Source organism: Hibiscus syriacus, unplaced genomic scaffold (genome assembly GCF_006381635.1).
Source record: "Hibiscus syriacus cultivar Baekdansim isolate YM2019G1 unplaced genomic scaffold, ASM638163v2 tig00110160_pilon, whole genome shotgun sequence".
Lineage (NCBI taxonomy): Eukaryota > Viridiplantae > Streptophyta > Magnoliopsida > Malvales > Malvaceae > Hibiscus > Hibiscus syriacus.
In genome coordinates, this window is record NW_024062608.1 from 5,622,753 (window position 1) to 5,632,040 (window position 9,288).

Consider the following 9,288-nt stretch of genomic DNA (forward strand, 5'->3'; position numbering starts at 1 on the left):
AACAGCCTGAAAATGGCTATTACGAGGTGACTGCATGAACTGGAAACATTGTTTACTGCAAAGAAAATATGGTCAAGTGACTACTATGAAGAGCTCTTACAATGCTTCTATATTGAGCTGCATATTCAACGGGGTCACCAGTATCAATCGATAACTTGTAATTGGAGACCATGGGAGTAGGAAGACTCTTGACATCACCAAAACCATGCTTATGCAAAAGCTCACGAATGTATTTTTGTTGAGTAAAAACAAGACCATTGTCATCAGAACACACCTCTATACCAAGAAAGAAATTAAGAGAACCAAGATCCTTTAACGAAAAACGAGAATTTAGTTTTTCAATCACACACTGAACCTCACTAGCATCACTCCCTGTCAAGATGATATCATCTACATATACAAGCATGTAGACAACAATGCTAGCTAATTTTCAAACAAACAAGGATAAATCAGATTTAGACAAAACGAACCTTTTAGAGACCAGGTATTCTCGAAGGCTCTCAAACCAGGCCCGAGGAGCTTGCTTCAAGCCATAAATTGCTTTATGTAGCTTGCAAACTAAACCATCACTAGCTTGCACAAACCAGTAGGCTGAGTCATGTAAACCTCTTCCATCAATGCCCCATTTAAAAAGGCATTATTAATATCTACCTGACGCAACAACCAACCTCTTGTCAATGAAAGAGTAAGAATCACTCGTACCGTTACAGGTTTCACAATCGGACTAAAAACCTCATGAAAAATCAATCCCTGATCGTTGAATAAACCCCTTCACAACAAGACGAGCCTTGTACCGAGACACTGAGCCATCAGCATTACGTTTCATCTTAAAAAACCACTTGCAGTGAACAAGTACATGATCTCTAGGAAGAAGGACCAGAGACCACGTGTTATTTACAATCAAAGCATCAAACTCTTCCTGTGCAGCTTTCTTCCAATGAGAAATCTTCATAGCTTCTTTAATGGACCGAGGTTCTTCATCATAATATTTAACATACAGAACATGGGTTTCTGAATGCCATCTTTGGCCCTGGTAACCATAGGATGAGCATTTGAACCAACTAGCCCCATGCACATTGTTACCCGTTGTAATGACTCTATGCACATTGTCATTGTCGGCCATTGCTCTAAAAGGCATGGCTCCAGGCGCATTGTCGTGGTCGGCCATAGCTCCAATAGGCGTGCTACTCGAATTACTAGGAGTATCATGTGCCTAATTACAAACAAAATTGGGAGAAGCAAGCATAGGCTCCACAATGGCACGGGATTGTGCGGGACCAGTAGCACATGGGCCGTTTTCATTTAATGGAGCAGCACAGTTTGGCATATTATAAAAAGAAATGGACTCATGCGCACCTGCTAGCATATTTTCAAATGAAAAGGCCCCATGCGCACCTGTGAAGAATGGAGCAGGCATTGAAATTAGTGGAGCATTGTTTGTATTTAAAAAATCATACGCATGTATTGAATTCTCAGGATCATGCATTGAACTTAGTGGAGTTGGGGTGACATGTGTTGGTGGAGCCTTTGGAGCATGCACATTGTCACAAGTTAGCAGCGTGGTCCCATGCGTGTTTTCAAAAGAAATGGTCCCATGCGCACCTGACCCAACAACGTTGAAAGTACCTTCATTCACATTACCAAAATCATGTTCATCCAATACTTGACCCTCGACCATGTAAAAAGGTGTGGTCCCAATGTTTTGACACCCATGTGCATCATGCCTTTGACTATTTGATGAGTCATGCGTTGATGGAGAAGCACATGGATTGTTCTCACTTAATAGAGCAGGCACTGGTGGAGCACACGTTAATGGGACTTGCAGTGTCTGTACAGGGGAGACAAGAGGAATAACACCCGTGGAGACACCATTTCTGAAGCAATATAGGAATATTACACACTGCATAAGGAAAAACATTTTCAACAAATACGACGTGCCTCGAAATTATTACTCTTTCATAATCATCAAGACACTTATACCCCTTATGAGAAGTGCTATATCCTAGAAACACGCAGTTTTTTGACCTAAAATCCAGTTTATGACGATTAAACAAACGCAAGCAAGGATAGCAAGCACAACCAAACACCCTGAGAAAGGAATAATCTGGAAAGACACAATACAAAGCTTCAAAAGGAGACTTGCCATGCAGAACAGGTGTGGGTAACCGATTGATAAGATAAACAACAGAAACAAAGGCATAGCTCCAAAATTTCTGAGGTACAAAAGCCTAAGCTAACATTGTCAATCCTGTTTCAACAATGTGCCTATGCTTCCTCTCAGCCTTACCATTCTGTTCCGAGGTACCAGGGCACGAGAGGCGATGCTGAACTCCATTGGCACAGAACCATTTTCAAAGTGGTTGATACTCCCCACCACCATTAGTTTGCATTGCTTTAATTTTATACCCGAACTGTACTTCAACCAATTTCGCAAAGTCAAGAAAGCACTGAGCCACCTCATATTTACGTTTCAAGAGGTACATCCAGGTATAATGGCTACAAACATCAACAAAAGAAACATAATAAAGAAAACCATCAGTGGAGTATACAGGAGCTGGTCCCCAGACGTCAGAGACAACAAGTTGAAAAGGCTCTTTATATTCTGTCAATGATTTACAAAAGGGCAACTTATGTGATTTCTCTTGCATACAAGCAGAACACACATTCATTGCTTCAGTTTTATTGAAAACAAGACTACACGACTTCAAAACACGGTGAACAACATCAAGAGATGGATGGCCAAGACACTGATGCCATAATTTCAAATACACGGGTGACTTCGAGACATTATTCACCAAGCAAGGTGACCTCTGATCCTCACAAGGCAGCAGCTGATACAGCCCGTCATCCGTGAGCCTCCCTTGAAGCAGAATTACTTGAGTTCGAGCATCCTTCACAAGACATTCATAGGGGTGAAATTCCATGAAGACACCATTATCACGGGTGAACTAAGAAACAGACAACAACTTTTTCTTTATGTTAGGTATGTGCAACATATTTTGTAAAATTAAAGGCTTCCTATTTGAGCTCAAAAATCCTTGACCAACATGTGTAATTGAAACACCATCACCATTACCCATGAGCAAGGAATTACCACATGTATAAAGAGTACCTGATTAAAACACATACATATCATTTGTAACATGATGTGTAGCACCAGTGTCGGGGTACCACAAGGAGTCGGTCGATGCTGAAGAACTGTACCCGGAGTTTGTTGGAACCATGGACGCATAGGCTACCGAGCTAGGTGTCAAAAAAGAGGGGGATGTACCATGAGGACCATAAGAAGTATTAGAAGCAAAGCCAAGGGAGAAACCAGGAAATGAATAATATCTAGGAGCATACGGGGAAGGAAAGTAAAAAGGAGTAGGAACAAAGCTTGAACGAGAAGGCATGGAGGTTACAGTGTAAGCATATGGTTATCCACCAGATTCCTCGTGTTTAACAGAATTCCCAGCACCAGTGGGCTTCGAACCATTCTCTGTCAACGACTCAGATCCAGACACACCAGTGAAGTCTCTATCGAAGGGATGATAACACTTTTGGACCACATGTCCAAAACAGCCACACAACTGGCATTGAGGATGATTATTATTACGCCCTCGACCGCGACCACGATATCCATTCGACTGTCCACGAGATTGATGACCCTGTGATGACCCAGTATTAGCATCCTGAGTTCCACAAGAATCAGTTTCAGCACCACCACCTTCTCGAGAGTGAAGAACAATATTTGCGGAAAAGTCTTCACTCAAGAACACCTTCTGTTGAGCCTTGCAGTCTAACAACATCTCAGTAAGAACATCAAGAGAAAATTTTTCTCGTGACGCAATTATAATAATGGACTCAAACTCCACTGTAAGTCCAGCTAACACAACATTAACATGTTCTTGCTCAGTAACCACACTACCCGAAGCATTCAGTAGATCACAAATAGACTTGACCTTAGCAAGATATTCCCTAATCGTCAAACTAGTCTTTCGCTGGGAATGAAGACTATACCGGAGAGAAGAAATCTTGGCACTGGAGCGAGCACCAAACAGACAAGATATAGTATTCCAGATTGACATTGTAGTTGTAAGTCCAGTCAAGTTAAGCAAAACCTTTGTACTCACAGTAGTTAAAAGCCAGGAAGCAAGCAGTTTATCTTGCTGGTGATGAGCTGCAAACACTGGATTCTCTTCACGTTGTCCAGACGCATTAGTGATGAACTCATCTGGTGCAACAGAACCGGCTGAGATGAACCTCAACAACCCATAGACATCAATTATCAAAGCCACTTGATGCTTCCAAAGATGGCATGTGGATTCAGTGAGTTTAACAGTGTCATGCTTTGGTATGTGTTGAATGCCAAACATGCCTCGAGAAGTTCCCGGACTCAGGGAAAAAGCATTCGGAGACACATCCTCAGAATCAACCGTCGAATCAACCGTCAAATGAACCATGATGCCAAGAAGCACACGAGACGTGAGAGCCTAATCTCGTGCATCTACTGAAAAGGAGAAGAAACAGTGGAAGAAACACACCCAGGTATTGGCGAAAGATACCATGATAAGATAGCAGTTGAGCTATCTAAGAGAGCAAGAAAAGAACTGAAACCTCTGTAATTTTTTATTAACAAAAAGCTGATCTCTCTTGAGTTAGAGAGTAGCTATTTATACAAGCAAGAGAAAGGTAACTGCTGTGTAACAAACCATTAACAACTTAACTGCTCATAAACAAGAAGCTAACAACTATTCTAGAACTCACACAAACCCATGCACGGGCTCATATAGATAACACTAACATACATGATCCCTCGGAATATCCCCATTGGGAGACAACCAACACATTCCAACGTGATGTTTCTCCTTGTTATTTTATCTGCATGGATATCTCTGAATTACAGCACTCCTAGGAAAACGAGAGTCCTAGATCTCATCAACAACCGTTGCATACTTCATGGTTTCTTAATGGCTTAGTAACAAATCACTTACACCATCATGTAAAGTTCATACAAAATCTCATATTTACACTATACGAGGAATCAAAAGGTTTTTAATCCGAAAAATTTCTAAACAAACACCTTATGATCACTTTATATTATTAAAAAAAAGTTTTTTTATCCTTATATTCATGTGACACCCAAAAATACAACAAATAGAAGCACTATTGACTAGCCACAGTCGACTATTAGGAGATAAGTAAGTGAGCGTAAGAATGGTACTCAATGCCCTAATCTCACAATTGTGTTAAGCACCTAGAAATTTGGAATCGAATTGCATTGAAATTGAGCAACGAAGGAGGAGCTTAAAGTAAGCCTAAGGGGTAAAGTTGCAATATTAGGTCACCATATCGATACTACGTACAGAATCGACGCCTCTTGTAAGTTATTGATATTCTTTGTTTTAATGTGTTAGGTTTTCTTGGGAGATGGTGCCAGCAAGGGGCTAAAAGAAGTTTTGAAGCAAGAAGATTAAGGAAACTAAATATCAATATATGATTAAAAGTTGAGGTAAGTGCTCTATTTTTTTAATTAAGCTAAGGTGATTATAAAGTAGTTTCTGTTTTAATACTCTCATCATTGATAATTAATGCTCAATCATCCTGATACAATCGTTAGTGCTCGAATAATGCATTTTTACATTTTATAATTGACTTATATTTGGAGGCCCTTATTACGTTACAAGGAACTAAGGTATGGTTACATTCACTTTTCTTACATGGAGATGTAGATCTTAGTAATAGTCATTCTAACCCTTGTAAATCCTTTCTCTTATAATTTAGTTCTAATATGTTATAATTTCATTATTTACCTATTTTTAAACTATTTATTATTTTATGTATTATACTTTAACCCAAATCATATTTGATAAGTTAAATTTTATTGTATTTCTAGTGTTCAAAGATTATTTGATAATTGAGTTTATTTCACAAAACAATACTTATTTTAGTCAAGAATTCTTATGAAATAAGAATTTTTATGACCAAATATTTGACTCTATAAATAAAGAATTTATTTAATCTTTAAAAATTAAAGATTTGGGATACTCTGAGTTTCAGTATAGACGAATTTTATGATACACGAGATATCATTTATTGTACCATTCATGATCCATATATTATAGTAGATTATTATTCTCGCTCGTGGAAGTGGACAAGATTGAAACACATTAAATCATGTCTCTTGTTCATGTCTTATTTCCACGTTGATATCACTTGGTAGTTTTTGCTCCTAAATTCCTAACAAGCGATATGTAAAAATTACAATACAGACTATAAAGTTTCAAAAGAATTTGATGTTGTGGATTTTTATTTGTGATACTGAAGACGTCCAAGATGAGTTTTTTACTACAATATTTTAGTTGCATAAAAGTAATTCTCTCAATCAACGAAGACTATGTAAAAATTGGAGTTGTTTAAACGCTTCAAGGCAATCAATGTTTATGGACATAAAGATTGAAATTGTTAAAAGTTTGAAAATCATTTTTTGATGAAATTTGGGTCAATGAAAGATTTTATATTTTGACCCAAATTATAATGAGTAAGTTGAATTTTGTTGTAATTATAATGGTTAAGGATTATTAGATAATTTGGTGAACCAATATTTTTTTTTTGAATGGTTCGTGAATCAATATTAGACTCTAGAAATAGAGAATATGTTTTAACCTTTAGAAAAAAGAGAGATAATTATTTTGGAGAAATGTAACTTTTTTAAAATTTCTATAACTTTTGGAGTTTATGTTGTAGAAATGAATTTTGTAGGGATAATTAAAGAGTAATTTGGGATACCTGAGTTTTGGTATACATACCAAATTTTAGGATATGAGATATCATGTATATGTATCCTTCATGATCTCTATATTTATAGTGAGTTATTATTGTTCTTGCCCATAGAGATAGTCAAGGTCAAATTACGTTAAATCTTATCTCTTGTGTATGTCTTATCTTACATTGATACATGCATTTCTATCTTAATTCGATCTTGCACTTCATTGCAACTCTAATATTTCTATCTTTTAAGGGTCTTCGTTCAAATCGATCAAAGGTAATAATTTGAATCGGGCTTTTAAATTTCAGTTTAAATTTTTAATTTTCGCAATTAAAGACAATCGACAAATTAATTGGTACCGAAAGGGTGGTTCAAGGGTGCTAATCCTTCCTTGGCCGTAACCGACTCCCGAACCCGACACATTTCTGGTAAAATGCATATTAGGTAAGATGGTGTCCAATCTACCTAAATAGCGTTTTAAAATGATCGGTGGTGACTCTAACCCAATTATTCAAGTCGAACCCCAATTACGGGCCCAACCCGAAAGACGGCCACGACAATTCCATAACTAATATAATAATATAAGATGCAATATATATATAATATACATAAGTATAAATTAATTAAGTCCAGCCAAAACAGTGTCTACAGTACCGCTTTGGTTATTTTTCGCTCTTAGATTCCTAACCGTATGCATTTTAATTATTATTAACGTTTAAAAAAATTTATTTTGAAAAATGAGGCAACATTCGATTCTTTTTAAAGGTAAATTTGGGCTTTTTGTGGTAATGCTCTACTTCCCTACATGTAATCAACTCTTAAACCTTGTTTAAATACTAATATTAGGAGATCAAATTTAAAAATATTAATATATATTTATGGGTGTTGGGGAATACTTATGAAAGTACTTTTAGTCCAAAATTCTGTTTGAAAGGTAAAATCATTCTCAAGCAACTCATTTTCGTGTAGAAATTCACATTTGAAACGTGATTATAACTCAAACTAAAAACTGAAGAAAAAAGAAACAGTGTTTTTACATAAAAAAAACTTGTTTGGAGAAGCATTTTCAAACTACTAAAACAATCAACGACACTTTATCTCATGACCAACCTTTAGAAACTTAAATTTTTATTCCGAACCATCACAACTTGACTTAATTATTAAAATATGGCATTTAATAGTTTCATTAAATAATTTTAATATCCCGCGGATTATGAACTATATCAAGACATGCGCAACCTGAACGACATCTTCCACGGTGCCACAAAACGGGGTATCAGAAACCGGCAAGGTACCCTCCTTTCTAGGGTCACTAACTGCCACGAGCTTTCCCTCCAAACCATCTAAATTAGGAACTATAAATTGACTAACAGTAGCACCGGGAGAGACTTTTAGGTCATGGCGCTTCTTTCGAAGGTCACCTTATTTTCGCAGGAACTTCGAAATGGTCTTCAATCACAGTTGTCCAAATCTCATACATCACAACATTGGGTATCAGCTGCATCAGCACAGGTAAACTATGTCACATTAAAGAAAAACAATCTCAGATTGACGATGGAAAGAGTTTTCAGAGAAAAATAACCTGATGGTAGACCCTTGGTGCCGTAACGGAGGAGAATGGATCCAACCCAAGAGCAAAATGATTCAAGAAAACCTGTGTTGTCCCAGCAAAGTTATTAGCTCCTCCACTTGCACCCACCACCGCTTTCAGCTTGCCATCCTGTAGTATCACATGTATGAAAATCAGTGTTCCCCGAAATGGATAGAAACCTATCAGTTTTATGAATGTTATATCATGTTTTGAATCAGCAAACCTTCAAAACAATAGTCGATGTCATCGAAGATAAGGGCCTTTCGCCGGTGCGGACAAAGTTGGACGCTGCCCTTCCAAGCTTTATAAATTCTGATGACACCATCACTTGCATGGTTGGCTTCATCTCCCAAATCTGGCGTGGATCGTTGCAAACTATTACTCTTAGAGTTAAATTTGACAAGAAATTGAGGGTAAGAGCTGTAGAAAAAATGGGTTCTTAGATTTGGGTTTTAAAGATGGAAGCTTTGGGTACAATGAAGAAGCAAAAGAGAAATGATAAGCCATGGACAATTACAAAGAAAAACAACAAAAAAAATGAAGATTTGAGTGAAAAAAATTAAAAGGTTAATAGATTGAAAGAGAGAGACTTACAGAGGTGTTGAGTTAGGGACGGTGCAGGTGAGGTTGGGGAAAGAGAGAAGAGGGGCGATCTGGGTAGTTTATTTATTTTATTTTATTATTTGAATTTTCTATTTAGATAAAGAAAATTAAAATTAAAATACGATGTAGCATTTTTGATTGGTTGTGAATTTTATTTTAATGATATTAATGCCTTGTATAAACAATAACGATTTATAGTTAGGAGATAAAATGTTTCGAAAAATATTTTAGGGTAATTCGATAAAAATGTTATAGTTCAAAGAGTAATGATGTATATAGAAAAAAGTGTTTATTGTATATATAGATTTTAGTTTATCAAGAATAAATTTTTTTGACCATAACC

General features: G+C 36.9%; 1 pseudogene; it reads right to left on the minus strand.

Annotated features, from left to right (window-relative positions):
* Positions 1 to 7,969: 7,969 nt before the first annotated feature.
* Positions 7,970 to 8,622, minus strand: LOC120216308 (annotated as a pseudogene).
* Positions 8,623 to 9,288: the final 666 nt, after the last annotated feature.